The sequence below is a fragment of the Augochlora pura genome, chromosome 7 (genome assembly GCF_028453695.1).
Source record: "Augochlora pura isolate Apur16 chromosome 7, APUR_v2.2.1, whole genome shotgun sequence".
NCBI lineage: Eukaryota > Metazoa > Arthropoda > Insecta > Hymenoptera > Halictidae > Augochlora > Augochlora pura.
The window spans coordinates 4,685,476-4,701,942 of NC_135778.1; the positions used below are offsets into that span (position 1 = coordinate 4,685,476).

General features: G+C 42.1%; 1 protein-coding gene across 4 annotated transcripts in view; it reads right to left on the reverse strand.

The window, feature by feature from the left end:
* The window catches only part of Tty (tweety), a 74,856-nt gene that overhangs the window by 39,970 nt on the left and 18,419 nt on the right, over positions 1-16,467 (reverse strand). The window contains exon 1 of one of the 4 annotated variants that reach the window (XM_078186084.1): positions 1,102-1,192. The exons of the other annotated variants lie outside the window; for them this stretch is intronic. The gene's annotated coding sequence lies outside the window, so the exon portion shown is untranslated. Of the gene's footprint in view, positions 1-1,101; positions 1,193-16,467 lie in introns of those variants that run through there. 4 annotated transcript variants of the gene reach the window in all.

Genomic DNA, 16,467 nt, shown 5'->3' on the forward strand with positions numbered 1-16,467 from the left:
TCTCGGATTTTTCCTGGGTGGATCGCGCGCGGCTCGCCGTGGATTGTGAGTCACAGGCTCGCCATTATGCTCTCGCGAACGAGAAAGACGGAGGTAGGGAGGGAGGGAGAGGTAGAGGGGCGGGGCGGCAATGTGTACCGTTTCGATAATTCATCGTGGAATTGTTTAAACTCGCGCCGTGCAATTTCTGTTTCGTCGTTGCGCACCGACCGCGGCAATGCTCGGCCGTTTATGCGGGCCCCCCCGTAAAATCAAAACGTACGAGGCCGAGAGAGCTCCCTGGCCGATTAATTATTTCGAGGCTGTAATTTCCCCGACGGGCTTACCCGTTGAACACGCGGATTGTTTAACAAAAAGAAAAAAAAGAAAAATAACAGGGACGCGACGCGCCGGTGTATCTATACGGCCAGCGGATGATATCGCCGCGGTGACTATCATCGTGGGATACAAAAAAGGAATGCAGGCACGGCGAGAACTATCGGTACTTCAACACTGAAAAATGCATTAATCATTCGTTTAAGTCTTAACATGTTATTGACGGTCGATAAGGACGTTATTAATAATTGCTTAATCCCTCTTAATCGTAATTCTTCGATCCCGTTATTGTTAGCGTTTAAAGTGAAAACAATTTATCTTGATAGCGGTCTTTTGTTAAACCAGGAAATAGCTTCGCACGCGATAAATATCAATTTGTTTTCCACTTAAGGAACAATGACGTTCGAACAATTCAGATCATTGCAACTGCGAAGACGATTACACAGCGATTAGTTAACAAGCGTAACAATTGATAATTTTTCTTTCATTTAAACCTTTGCACTCGGAGCCATTTCAACTGTAAATCTTAAATAATTTTTCTGGTTCGTGGTACATTCCATTCTATTTAACAAAATAAATTTTTATGCATACAAAATTTATTGCCAATGGTTTTACTACTTGATAATTTGTCAAATCTAAATCTTATTGTTCCAAAATTATTTTGCAACGTGATAGAATAATTTTAGCGGTGCCCCAGAGTCACCACTCGAGTGCAAAGAGTTAATAAATTAACAAGAATAGTACAAAAGTGCGGAGTATCTTTTCACGCGTTCTATTGTAAATTACCTGGTAGCGGCGCTTCGTTCGCTGTTTTGTCGTAACTACGTCGTCACTTTCTCGCGTTGATGCCCACCGTGGGAAAAAAAACACGTAGCTTGTGGTTTATCGCTACCGCGGAGACGTCCGACCAACTGCTATCATAGTGAACATGTCTCGGCAACGCTATCGGCTACTATCTCGTACTGCCTGACATTTTTTTTTGTTCTCATACGGTTATACGTGGTTTTGATAACGGCGTAGATAGAGCTGGATGCATTCCGCTGATTCGCGCTTTTATTTGCCTTTTTCGGGGACGATAAGATAAGGTGAACGGTATTGTTAGTTGCCAAGGGTGCGCTGACCTCAAGGTCGCCGACTTGGACTCATCGATTTGGTACGACGATGTCCGAAAGAGAGGACGATATTCTTGGGGACGAATTGTTATCGCATATTTCATCGTCGGGGACAATTTTCTGAAGATGTTTAGACAGCGGTCTTCACAATTTACTTGGTCGAATATTTCTGTATATTTTTCCGGTAAACTCAGCATTTTTCACTTCGCCAATGATGTTATTGTTAATAATTTACTTCCCAAGTTTCGGTAGAGAAATGTCGAAGAAAACTGTAAGAATGGTAGCAGATCCCATGATATACGATGATTAACTAAATTACCTGTGAAATCTAGATCACGACTACGACAATGGGACACTTTTGATTGGTGCTCCGCAATCGCCGATCGAGTGCAAAAGGTTAACCCTTAATAACCTAGAGTTTCAATTTTGATACCAATCTTTTAAACAGAATGTTCACATTACTATTAGTTTTTTTTATAGGTTGGCTGTACGTATATTACTGTTGTATAATATTCTTTCCAACGAAATTAAAAAAAAAATCTAATGTCATTATTGTTTTATTTTATCTATGACATATTACTTGCGCGGCAAAGTGAACAAGTAAACAGATTTTACTAAAAGTTTTGTTGAATACAAATTTGATATATTTTCTTTTTCTGAAGAATATAAATGCTTTTGAGGTAAGTGAATATATTATTTTCGCTATGATATAATTATTTTTTATATATCTGATTTCTTTATGGCCTTAATGCCTGAAGTATCAAAATTGATACCTGGTTTTTTTTTCTAAATAAATATGTAAAATAAATATCGTGATTTTTTTAGCTATTTTTCCCTTCATCCAGACCCTCAAGCAAACACAGTAATATTAAAAAAAAATCACTTTCGTAAATCATGCTACTAAGGGTTAAACATGGTGGAATTGTGAGATAAGTGGCCGACGAAGTCAAAGGCTGCCGAGCACCGCCGAAGAAAAGACAGCGGGGCGAAACGGTGATCGAGCTCTCGATTTGCATAGTCGTTAGATCGCGTGAAAATCCCTAGATAGCGACGCAGACCTGGCCCGGGTTTCACGGCGAAGTTGGCGAGAGATCCGCGCCGTTTTAAAAGAGACCACGTCGCCGTCCGTTTAATGCCGCAGCCCCGTAAAAAGGAAATCATGGTACTGGATTATAAGTCGCCCGGAGGCGCCGCGGCGCCGCGACGCTCAGACACCCTCTTCGTACCGACGCGCGGCGCGGCGCGACGACTCCGGCGCTGTTCCCTTAATCTTGAACAGGCCGGGCAGCCGGACCACGGGACATTATTAACGCTAAAAGCTCGTTGCAAATGAACCTCGATGCTAAGTACCCGCCACGGGCACCGGCGACGAGCTGTCGATACTTATCTCGCGGAATTGCAACGGGAAACTTGCCCGCTCTGAGACAATGAGAAAACTTTCGCGAATGAACTCCCGCGCCCTCTGCTCACTCCTCTCTCTCTCTCTCTTTCCCTCTCTCTTTCTCTCCATTTTAGTCTCTCTTATTCTGCTTTGCAGCCGTATACTTGCGGCCCGCATATTCGAAATTTTCTGCGAAACTTCCCATTGTCAAAAATCCTAGCGATAGTGCTCGATGGAACAGCTCTTTGAGTGTGCAGCTTTACCAGTGTACGCTACGGCCATTGACAATTGTTTGCTCGCCCATATTTGCTTTGCTTGAGCAACATTTTAAAATGGCCGGGTCGCCGACGACGACAGTTTCACGGTACCGCGTATTGTTGGTTTTTTTGCGCGAGAATTTTTTCAGGGTAGTTCTCGCACAAAGTTGCCACGCGGAATGGTTTGTACGTAATACGTAGACTCGGGCGCATTATTTGACACCCCTGTGTAGTTTGCTTTCGTTCGAGAACATTTTATAAGATTGTTTTTTTAACGTCGTGCAGTATTAAAATATGTTCGCCGATGTCCTTATTTTCTAAGTGAAAATGACGAGTCTCGACTGCACTGTATATAAATCTCCTTAAATAAAATTATTATAATATTTAGACATTTGCTTCTTTTCTATCTAAAATTATGTTTGTGTTGTTAAAAAAGGAATTTAAATACTTTGTAAATCTTATTCGGAATAATATGAGTTACGTTAAGAATTTTTCTCTGAATTCAAATTAAATATATACGCAATACAAAACGGAAATATTTTGAGTTTTATTTTACGATAACTCCTCGCGTCGATTCAATTAATACTATCCCCCACCCTTGCGTTATCTGTTTTTATCTATAAAAACGTTATTGAAGGGTAGATTCAACCCTGTGTTTCGCGTAGAAAAATATTTCGAGAATATCCACGATAAAGTATCATTGATAAAGTTTATAAAAATCGGAACACGGTAAAAAAAATAATAAAATATCGAAAATCCCTCTTTGTCTGCAATTTCTATAAACCAGATCCTACATTTACATGGGCGGAATTGGGAAAAAAACTTTCATTTTTTTTTCCGGACTCAATACAATCCTTCGGCAAACTTTGAAATCCTCCCCGATCTCCCAAATCGCTTAAAAATCTGTGTTTGCAGAAAGATCCGGGCGCTGCGCAGCGGAGCAGGTATTAGGTCCGAAAAGCTGGACAAACACGATTTTTCAAAGGTTGCGCAAGCTGAAAAATCTTTTCTACATAGTTCTCGTGCAATGCAAATCATAATATATGTTCCATAAATGTTCAACACGATTCACACCATCTTAAAATACCATAAATAAATGAACAGACACGTTAAACAATCAAAATTACAATTCGAGTGTTTTATTAATCATTTTTATTTGTTTAAAAATGATTTTTTCTCAAGTTAGAATACTATAAATAGGTTAACGAGCACATTTCGAATACGTTAAGCGAAGCAATGAATTCGATCAGCGAAATCGAACAAACGCCCCGTTGATCAAAGTATTATGAAAAGCCGACGTATGAAAACGCCGCCGCAAAAGAATCGACTTCTGCTATTTTTCATCGTTCCTCTAAGAGACGCATGCTCGGAAGCCGCGTTCGACAATGGCGGCGGCTCGACGGATGTCGTCGAGCGTGTGCGGCCACGTAGGTGTATCGCGAGACCGAGCTTTGTCCCGAGCTTTCAATTATCAGGACAGAGAGATGGAAACTTCAGGCGAACTCGAGCTAACTCTACCCTCCCCTCCGCTCCGCTACCGCCCCGCGCCGCTCTGCTCCGGATGATAGTTGTCTCGCATTCGATTCCGCGAATGCGATAAATTAGGAAATTTCGACCTGAAACGGTAGGGCACGGTGTACACCCCGTGTACGGCGCTTTCAACGAAGACGGAAATGACTTCGATAATACCGTTCGGGCTCTTTGTTGCCGGATCTTGATACCAGAACGAAATACTGCTGCCACGTTGATTAATAGTCGCATAATGCTCGCGGCATTGTGCACGATACAACGTTTCGTCAAATCTCGTTTGTCTCCTATTCACCGGTTGCTTCCTCTCTGGAATTTTTTTTAGTTTCGCACATCGTATTTTCCAATTTCCTCGGTTTTCATTCCATCGAATGTTTCGATCTATTTGTTTTGATTTGTATCGCGACGACAATGGTACTCAATTGATACGCGGATTCGTGTGCCCGCCGTTGCATTCATTTTTCGGACCACCACGGCGAGGATTCATCCATTTTCTGGCCCGGTGGCTGCGAAATCCTCGATCTCTCGATGCTTTTATTGCTATCCGAGGCGTTTGTTTAATCGCAATGCATCGCGATTTACGGAAGATATTATTTAAAATTGCAACATGTGACATTCACGGATGCGATCGTGTCGGGCTCCATTAAAAAAAAAAAAAAAGAGAACAAAAATGAAACATTATTTGAAATATCACTTTATATGTTGTTTTATATCATATTTATTTCCGGTGAGTCACCGTATTCTATGACCACAACAACGTGTTATCTCGATACGATAGCGACTAGACATTCCAGCATTCGCAGCGTGCAAAAAATTTGTAATCAGTAAGATATGAATCAACGGAAACCGACAGCACTCTAATTCTATAATTACTAGGAACGATTCTCTCCAGTTGACGATGCGCGCTCCGCGCCTTGATTAAACACCGTTTCATAACAATTGCCCAATCGGTAATTCCATCATAGAATTTATCGGATCGCGATGGCGGCCGGGATTAGTTCGAGTCCCGTCTAACGGGTTTCGATTTTTCATTTCGCGCCGCGAGGGGCGTCGAAATGAATTTGCCGGCGACGAACTAGAAAACTAGAAATTTGATTCGCGCGAACGCTTCGCCGACTCGAAACTAGCCCGGCGTCAACGTCGGGCACCACCCTAACGACTAGCAACGATCGATCTTCTTTTTATTTTCTTATAGTTTCATGTAGACTGTTGCATTGAGGCGAGTTTTGCGACAAAACGTGACTACGTCGGAGGAGGCAGACGTCTTAAAACATTCTTTCTATTTCATTGTCACTGTCTCTTAAAATCGTCATACTTTCTCGATATCTCACTTTTCCCGTAACATCGTTGGTCCGTCGACGTCGAAATTTCTTGGAAAATAAGAAAAATCTTGGTCTTCGTGATTCAAAGAGAAATTGAAACCGCCGTGTAATAAAATAAATATTAATCTATATAAAAAATAGATGTTAATCTTTTATATAAAATTACAAATAATATTTATTTTAAATAATATATTATTTTAAATAATAGTAATATGCCTGATTAAAAAGGATTATTTTGATGTAATAATTATATGAAAATTTCATTATTACTAATTTATATTTATTAATCTGAATTAATTCCATAAGATTCAAAATCTTATACGCATAAACACTAATATATAATAATTTCGGAATTATTCAAATAAATTTAATTTATTGTAAACAATAATTTATTATAATTATTTATCCAACAATCATTATTTAATATTTTAATCTAGTTCATTATATAAAAAGATTGTTGTAATTTTTACATGTTCGGTAAAACCTTTATTAAAAAATTCAACTTGTCATTGTTAAGAAAAAAAAGGGCTTAAAAATTACAGACATTTCAGCATCTCGAACTCCGGGTTCTCTGCTTGACGCGATCAGGAAAGGGTGGGAAGTCGGAGAGGATTTTCTCAGGACAGACGGGGAGAGCGATCATCCTCGTTCCTGGACACAGGGTAAAACCATCCTCGTTTCCGAACGAAGGGTCCGATTTGGTTCTGGTGGGCGCGCGTCCCGCGCCCGCCCCCGCAACTTTTCGACCATATGGCGCGGAGGGGGGGCCTCGTAAACGCGACGATTTACAACGATCCCTTAAGGCGAATAGCACGAGACCGCGGCATGTATTCGCGTAAACAAACGTGCTTGCCAGATGCTCGCCGAAACCGCTGGTCAGAGCCTCCCTTCCGGACCGTTTCCGTGCCGCGCTCCCACGTTTCTTATTTTCTTCGGCGTGCTCCGATTGGCTCGCGGGCGCACGGAGTTTCCAACGGAGTATCATTTAATCGAAACTTATCGGGCCGCTGTATGGAATTCTATTTCTCTGGCGTGGCCGGACGCGATGCATTCGGCCGAGCTTGCTCTCTCTCTCTCTCTCTCTCTCTCTCTCTCTCTCTCTCTCTCTCTCTCTCTCTCTCTCTCTCTCTCTCTCTGTCTCTCTCTTTCTCGGTTTAGTTCGAGGGAAATTTACTGCGGCCTAATCGAGACCAGCGTTCGAAGTAAATTTGCTTTGTTCGAGCACGGAGAAATATGTTCCCGTAGATCTTCGAATTTTACAGCCTCTTGTGCCCAAAAGAAAAATATAGCGGAGCAGTATTTTACCTCTTGCTTGAAAATGTCAAACCAGACTTGTGGAGGATTCAGAGTTCGCCGTATACGGACTTAGTTTCAAGCAGAACTTTCTTCTATCGATGGTCTCGCAAGGATAGCCACTGATATATATATATTTAAAAATTCTTCACTTTTTTCGGAATCACGTTTCCAATTTTATTATTATTATTGTCCTTTTTTCTCCAGTATTACATCTGGGTTCTAATTCGATTGACGGGCTTAGAGCCAAGTCTAACCGTTGTTTCAGACTATTGGGTGTTTTTTTTTTATGTTTCTAGTTGTAGGAACGACCGAACTATTTGGCATGTTTTTAGTATTATTGCTTTTTGAATGTGCATGTGTGTTTTTTCCTTTAAATTTAACTTGGCTAAGTTTTTTGTGAATGAATGTGGTGTGAATATTATTATTATTATTATTATTCTTTATATTATTATTATTATTATTATTCTATATTATAGACTAAGTTTATTTGCTGTTCGTAAAGCTCTCGTTATACAATTCTGAGATCCTAAATTGTTTTTAAAGTAATCTACGTGAAATAATTCTTTTGACTGTATTGCTTTAGCAGGAACCTTTAGTTTCATTACTTCTAGAATGGATGGACAATCGATTATTTGGTTAATAATTTTCAAAATGAAAAAAATGTCTGCCAAAGTTCTTCTTTGTTTGAGTGTACTCGTGTTCATGGTATTAAGGATAATTTCGTAATGGTGTGAATAATAAGGTATGGGTGTTCCAATTTTAAATGAAGCGAATCTCAAGAATTTAATAACCTTATATCTTGTAGAACGAGTAAAACTCGCCTATGGTTGGAAAAATCTCTCGATACATGAATAATATTCATATTTGACAATATCTTAAAAGCGAACACTGCACGCTGATCTTACTTTTGGCAGGATATAGGACGAGCTAGGGTCAGCAGCAGCGCGACTTTTCGCGAACGAAGCTTGCGGCGTGATCGTTTTTGCAAATTGCTCGCGCGGATTGATCTGCACGGTTTTATACGTCCTGGCACGATAGTTTTCGCGTCGCGGGTAAACTTCCGGGTTAACGGGCGCCCGGTGATATTTATTTTTGCGCCCGGCGAGCGAGATTTATCACGGACAAGAGCGCGTAAAGGGACGGCGAGTCGGCCGATTCTTTATCTCGTGTTTGAAATTGTCCGGGACGAGGGAGAACGGTGGCCACGTACGCTCGCCCCGCGACTTTGAAATATGCAAGAATTCTCGGGCCAATGGGAATATGGACACGTTCGCCTCTTACCGTGGGTTCGTGCCGAAGTCACGTCGCTTGAATTCCTTTTAACTCTTCGATCCGGTGGACGACCGCCAGTCGATCGATTTCTACTGTCTTTTTCGTTCGGCATAACTGTTCTCCGGTGCTAGATTAAATGAGATCGAATCCAAAGAACCGCGACTGTATTCCTCGTACAATATTCGGACATCGATGCAACAATTTTTAAGGCTCGACCCTCAACCGGATTATGGAGACCGCGGCGATCTCACGCGACTTGAAAAAAGTCGTGCGTTAATAATGTAGGAGAAGCGTGTAAGTTACTGCAATTATACAATACTTTTATGAGATATATAATCTAGTAAAAGACATCATATAAAGGGTGGAGCAAATGAAGTGTTACAGTGCAATATCTCCATTATCATTAATGATACGCGAAAATGCTTCAGAAACAAATTGTTTGGTTCGGAGGGGGGCGTATTTTAGTGGAAATGTTTTTTTTTCAAGGTCATATTTTTTGAGATTTCAAGATCATATTTTTTGAGATTTCAAGGTCATCGATGTTTTTTTAAATGGAACTATATATTTCTTTTTCGATGACATTATTGCCGATTTTAAGACGAATCCAGCGACCTATAACTCAAGGTCATTCCAGTCGCGCAAAGTATGAAAATCGTTAAAAAACCGAAGAGTATCGCAATAATAACTTTCACAGGTTCCGATAGCCTTGGTGTGGTTTTGTTTACAAAACATGCCCGAAACGATGTTTGTTTCATCCTCGATGGATGAAAACTGTGCCACTTCAACATCCGTGGTGTCCGTTAATTGTTGATGCGGCATTGTCGGAGATCACGTCATTGGCCCACACTTTTTTGAAGGTCGCTTGACTGGGCAAGAAAGAAATGTTGAGGGATTTGGAACAGATTCCTTCGAAATAAGTTTGATAATTGACGTGTCGACCAGTCAACTGTTTTCGACTGGTACAGTCGTCACGAAGAAATGACAACGCTTTGCGTTACGAGTGTACGGGTCAAAAACAGCGCTGACCGGTCAAAACGACGAAACGGCATCTATAAATAATATTCGCGAGTCAAGAAATATTTCCACGTTGTAACGAGGTGTCCCGACCACCCAATTTGCGGCTTGAAAATTTGAAGGTTCCATGGAACCCCGCGGTCACGTGGTCAGAAAACTCGAGAGTCCCGGCGAGGTCCCGGTATTCTCGAGACCCTTTAAAGATTCGCGAAACAGGGGAGGCCTTAGGTTTCACGAGCGACCTGAATATTTGACGGCAACGGGGCCGCGCGACGTCGCCGTTCGCCCGGAAGGCTCCGAGCAAATGATTAATAACATCGAACCGTGCGAACGATTTCGCGACCCCCGATCCAGCCACGATCCCGCTATTCGATTCGGCGGCCGTTGTTTCGAGTCGCCGCGCCGATATTCGTCCGACGTCCGTCACGGAACGCCGCGTTCTCATTGAGGAACTCGATTCGGTATTTGCATTCCGTAACCATTCCTTCGACGACATTATTGGTTCCGCGGCGGCACAGTGCTGCCGTGGGGGGTGGCCACGGGGTCAGAATAATATGAACTATTGAAAGGGAGGCCCAGCAGACGTCTGCCCCCCCCCCCCCCCCCGAATAAGGAAACGCCTTTGAAGATTTAAACAGTATTTGCGTCGCGGCCCGAGCCGCGCTCGTTCTCGCTCCTAACCTCTCTGCTCTGCTAGCAAAGCCAGAAGAAAGATTAATGCGGGAAGCCGAGCCCGGTGCCAAAGGAACCGCAATTATGATGTCGGTTTCTCACTGATTTCAGCTTTTTACCGATCTCCGAGGACAGTCCCATTACCGCTGCTCGCCGGGTTTCTTTTCGCGAGAGTTACCCCCTCCCCTCCTCCTCCCCATCTGCGAAACGCTGATCGAATGTTTTTCGCCGCGATTAGAACGCCTAACGATGTTCCTCGAAAAAAGAAACAAACAAACGAGGAACTAGCTGATGATCATGGTTTCAGACTTTTGCATACCGCAATTAGAGCGCGAGGATTTTCTGCCACCGGAGCCTGACGTTTTACACACACGCTTAACTTTCATGTTCCCCCTGCGGCGTCCAACAGAGCCGTTTTCCCTTCCTTTTCTCTCTATCGTTACGTGGAATCGCTTCTGTTCAACATAATTCCATGAACCGACTACGATTTACTAGGTTATGTGCTATCCTCTCGATTTCTTATGCGATTAATCCGTCCCGTTCTCGCTATCCGTTAAGAAGCTTATTGTACACGATGCTTAAACATTCCTTCGTTCTATTTTCGTCTTTAAACAATAAGGCTTCGGTGTAATATAGTTTTTCTTAGTTAATTTAGAAACCTTCGCTCGCAGTATACCATTAGCATCGTTACGCTATCACAAACTTTTGCCTCTGTGACAAAGGGTTCCTTATCTGCGCATGTATATACATAAATAAATTAAATAAAATAGAACCGAATCGAATCGAATGAAATTATATGATTCATCGAGATGAAAGGAAAGCTAATTAATAGCTTGCCTCTCTATTGAACTGAATTAAATTCTTCAATGCAAATCGAAGATAAATATCTCTCTATACCTATTATTGTACAGGAAATGTAGCCGTTGCATACGACTCGATCGGAATTAAGTGGCCTGGGTTACCTATAACCTTGATCTAAAACAATGTTCGATCATGATCGTATAATATTCGTCACGGTTCTCGTTGTAATTATCGACGGGTTCCATCGATAGTAACATTCCTGAACAGTCGGAAAATTAATATTCTCTTGTCCATCGTACGTTCGTCCATCGAGCAACGATCGGACATTTTTCGACCGTCAAATCACGCGAGAAAACGCCTGATGTTTAATTATTTTTAATTGTGCGCCTCGCAGTCGCAGCTTCATACGTGTGATACGTGCAGAGAATAGCGTAGTTGAAGAGGATGAGAGCGTATGTGTACAGAACAGAGAGGAAGGGCGAACAAGAGAGAATGATGGAAAGAGAGAGAGAGAGAGAGAGAGAGAGAGAAAGGAGAGAGAGATGGGAAGCAGCGACTTCCGCCGATCGATTTCTGCGCTCGCAGTTAACTCCCTCGAGCTCCTTTATGCCACGCCTAGCCGCTCGATATTTCGCTTTTGTTATCCACCGGTGAAATCCATCCTGTCGATCGAGATCACGATCGTCGTTCGAATGAATATCTCGATCCGATATATCCGAAAGGAATCGCGGAACTGGCGAATCTTGGCGGGCGAGCGCCTTCTCTCTCTCTCTCTCTCTCTCTCTCTCTCTCTCTGTCTCCTCTCTCTCTCACTCTTTCTCTGTGGGGCCTTTCGATCGCAGATACGGTTTCCGTCGCGTTAATGGCGGGTAATGAATCATAACGCGTGATTCAGGGAGGATATCACCTTTCACTCGAATCTCTTTGCTTCGCGCACAGTTTCCTCGGTTTCGGCTCGCCGGATTCGTGCGCTGTCGTCGCTCGCTTTTCCCGACCCTTCGATCCACCCGTAACAACCCTTCCGCCAATCATTTCCCTCATTCGATATCCAAAAGTTTCAAAGACGAGGAAAGATCGTCGGGCGAAAGAACAATAAAGTTAGCCGGCAAGTTCTACAACAATGGGGAACGATGCTCGGACCAGAAAACGGATTTGCAGTTTTATTATTATTATTATTATTATTATTCTTTATTAACGGGCTAGTAAGACCCTTTTGTGTTACATAGAGGTTATATATATATATACATAGTCCGGAATACATTTAAATAATATAAATTATAAATCATAATATAAGAGTGTGTCATGAATTAATTACAGAGTGTGTGTTTTAATGGCTAGAGTTGCTGCCTTTGTAAATTGGCTCAATGAATTGCCAAAGAAGTCGATTTTTGGACTAAGTTTATTTGCTGTTCGCAATGCTTCTCGTTATACAATTCTGAGATCCTAAATTGCTTTTAAAGTAATCTACGTGAAATAATTCTTTCGACCGTATTGCATTAGCAGGAAGCTTTAGTTTCATTAGTTCTAGAATGGATGGACAATCGATTATTTGGTTAATAATTTTGAAAATGAAAAGAATGGCTGCCAAAGTTCTTCTTTGTTTGAGTGTACTCATGTTCATGGTATTAAGGATAGGTTCGTAATGGTGTGAATAATAAGGTATTGGTGTTCCAATTTTAAATGAAGCGAATCTCAAGACTATAAGTTTTCTCATGACTATAACGAGACGAGGAAAGACTATAAGCTACCGATTCTCCGATCCCAGTCGGCACACGCGGTCGAGATAGCCCCGCATAAACTGTGTCGCATTTTGGAAAAAAAATAAAACAGCCGGAACGGGAATACCTTTCTTCTTTCCGGGACTGTTTTAAAAGCTTTTTAGAAAGGCACCGGTTAATCCGCGGCGCTGTCGATGTCGAACGAGAACAGCGACGACGCGCGTAATCAGGCTTCGTTCCCACTTCGACAGTTCTCTGCTCCGGCGAAACATTCGGTGCCACTTTATCCGGGCATAATTAGCCGAAAATGACCACGAATTAACCGAGCGACTTCCTTCCAAGTAGTGGAATCCGATGTTAGAAATAACTACAAATCGCTTTCATGAAGGTCGATAAACTGATTATATCAATACTGCAGGACATCGACCGTCCTAACACAAAAAACCCATATGTATACCTTTGTGCACATGTAAACAGACCGCGCCGAACAGAGCTGGACAGAAGCGTACGAAAACTCCTTTGTAATACATTGACCTCAGAATACAGTTATTAAAATCCATTTAAGAGTTCTTTATTAAAATACCCTGCACCATAATTTAACATCCGAAAACACCGAGGCCAGTGAAAATTTCAATAGACTGTCAGTTAAAACTGTATTTACCTCGCGGCGTCTAGACCATTTCTTCAATCGAACAATTGGAATTCGCTTCATTTTGATTCTCGATTGGTTCACAAATTTTCAGATGTCGTCGAGACACGTAAGAAACGCATATCGAGAGGATCTACAGTAGGAAGTATTCGACTTTTCTGTGACGAAAAAATTCTCAAAATTGAAACGTCGGTGAAAATTGCCGCCCGAAACCGCGTGTCAACCGAGCTTGCATGATCGGCAGTAAAACCGGGGTGGCCGATCGTAAAGCGAGAGGGTGGGGTACGGTCTTTTTTTTCCGGCGAAGCTCTCGATGCAATTTCACCGGGAATAAAGTATTTCCTGGAATGACACGAAAAAGAAGTAATAATTTCGCGTCAGGGTTGTAAAGTTTACCATTCGCTCGTAAAATTGTGCTTATCGGGGAACGGGGAATATCGACGCGTTAAATTGCGGCCAGCGGAATAGAATAAAATAAACATTTTTCAGCGAGGACGAGCACCAGTTTCTCTTTTTTCTTTTTTTTTTCTTTTTTTACTGTCATCTCTCCGGGCAACCGCGTGACGTAGTTTCGATGTTCGAGCGCGTGGAATTTGAATTACCGAGCGGGACGCGGATTACAGAAAATTTCAGGGGAAGTACGGCGAAATTATGGGCACGCGATAAAACCCGCCGAGGCCTCGTTTAGCAACGGCAGGTGCGGCCAACGATCTTCGGAGTCATTTTCCTCGGAAACAATGTCCCCGCCGGAAAGAAAAAAAAACCCCCCCCATTTTATTACTCATTCTCGGCGCATTCTGCGGCGTGTAATCATGCTTTTATCGTTTTCGCAACGAACCACGATGCGTCGCGAGGACAGCTGAGCAGTTACTGTATCGTGGAGGGGGGAGGGGGGTGGGGAGGGCTGACAGCCTCGAGATTGAAGCACTTTTATATTTGCATTTAGATTTTATGAAATGCCGCCTCCGAGCGGCGGCGTTCGACAGAAATGCATCCCGTGAAATAAAGTCTTGAATCAATACTGGCACGCGTCTGAAATGAATCGGAGCTACCGTGAACGTAGGTATGTACTTGTTACAGCGGTATTTTCTCCAAATTAGATTACAGTATGTAAAAATAAATGTTCTGCCCTCAATCGTACGATCCAATGAGAATGCAACCTCGTTGAAGCAAAAATATATTGTCAATTCGAGATTTTTAAAGATTTGAAAATACATTCTGCGTAAAAGTTAAAAGGAAGACCATTTTTCTTCCGCGTTTATTACTAAAGAATTGCTGTTTATGTCTTTTTAGATTTTTCATGCTATCTTAAATTGAATAGATATCATTTCCATTCTAACAATTGATACGTGAAAAATATTTAAAAAGATCTTCAATATTGAAAAGTATTTAAACGATATAATTGAAACGATCGATTTTATTTTTTCAACACTTTCCTGATACTTATTAGGAATGTTATTTATTATTGTTATCGGGAACATATCATTCCTCGATGCGAAGAACGAGATATTAAAATAAATCACGGCCGGACGATAACGTCGCGGTAATCTCGGTAAACTATGCAATTAGGGTCTATGAATATATCGAAGTTACAAAGAGCTTACCGTCAAGATTTTTAAGCAATTCCAGACTCGTCGAGCTTCGCGCTCGAACCACCGCAAATATTGGCCGCCCGAGAACTTGGAACGGTGGGTCGAGATTTTTAAATAATTCAAAACTTCGAAAGCGTCGGGAAGTTTTTCCAGATTCGAAGCGGCGCGAACCGTTCGCGCAGGCTTAAAAAGTCGAAAAGTAGACGAGATCTTCCGGCAGTTCCGAACTTCTTTACCAAGTTCCCTCATATTTTTACCAGCGAAAACATTCGATGCAACGAAACTTCCGCCGGGAGAGGCAAGATTTTATCGTTTAAATGACCAGAGACCCCTCCGAACAGGTTATAGCAGAAGAAAAAAATAATATCTGCGACTTCGATATTGCTTCGGTGCTTCAATATCTGCCCGGAAGTCTGGGTCGTTTCCTGCGCCGGTGCCTGCAGTGTCACTCCTTCCTGATCAGTAGATACGCGTTCGATCTTGTAAACGCGAACACCTCCTTACCTCGTTCGCACTTCATTTCTGTCTTTCATCTTTCCACATCTTCCGAGTCCTATGAAAGGCATCCATCTACTCGTTCATTTATAGCCCACTTTAATGCGGTCCAATCGATCCCAAAAGTTCGCCATCAAACGAACAGAATTTTATTCGGACAACATTTAAATAAATTTTTCGAATAAAGTTTTATTCGGACGATACAGAAAATTTTATTCCGACAATTTTATTGGACCGTGGTTAATTTAGTGCCAGCATCAGCGGTTAAACTATCTCTATAAATTAATTTTTTTAATTTAAAGATTGGGATGATAATTTAAATAAATTTTTAAATTAGGAATATTAAAATGGTGGAATATAAAGTAATATTTTAAATTTAAAAATTAAGGTTTTTGTAATTTTTTATTTTATTCCGGATCGTTATTCACGGTTTTTCGCAAGATTCTCGAGTAAGCCGGGAGAGTAAAATTTCTGAACGGTACGGATCGGGATGTTTCGAGAGGATATCACGTATTTCCCAGGGTATTCCGAAATTCTCAAAAGCGGCGCTAATCGAGTTCGCCGTGAAAGATCTCCGCGGGAAACGCGCCGGGGCCAAGAGTGAACTTCCTTGGACAATTAAGGACACTCCCCTAACTTCGTTCGGTCCATTTAATAATTTCCCAGGAGCGGGACCCGGGGCTCCGGGAGTACCGCCGGGCTCGGGTGTCAATGCTCATGGTCGCGGCAGGAACATTGTTGACGAGAGTTTCGTTAATCGTTCGTTACGAACGACCAGCGGCGAGTTCGCGTTCGTATAAATATTCATTACTCCCCCGAACACTTGTACCCTTTTCAATTGCTTATTCATCGGGCGGAATTAATGTGCGGGCCCGCGTGCGTAGCGGTGAAATATTAGCGGATATTAGCTCGCTTCGATTACGCGACCAGTTCGGGACGTCGCTCGTATTCTTCCTTTGCCTCGAGTGCTTCGATCATTTTTCCTATTCGTTCGCGCCCCGAAACTTCTATCATCTCTCCGTTTATTTACCTCGATAAGTTCGA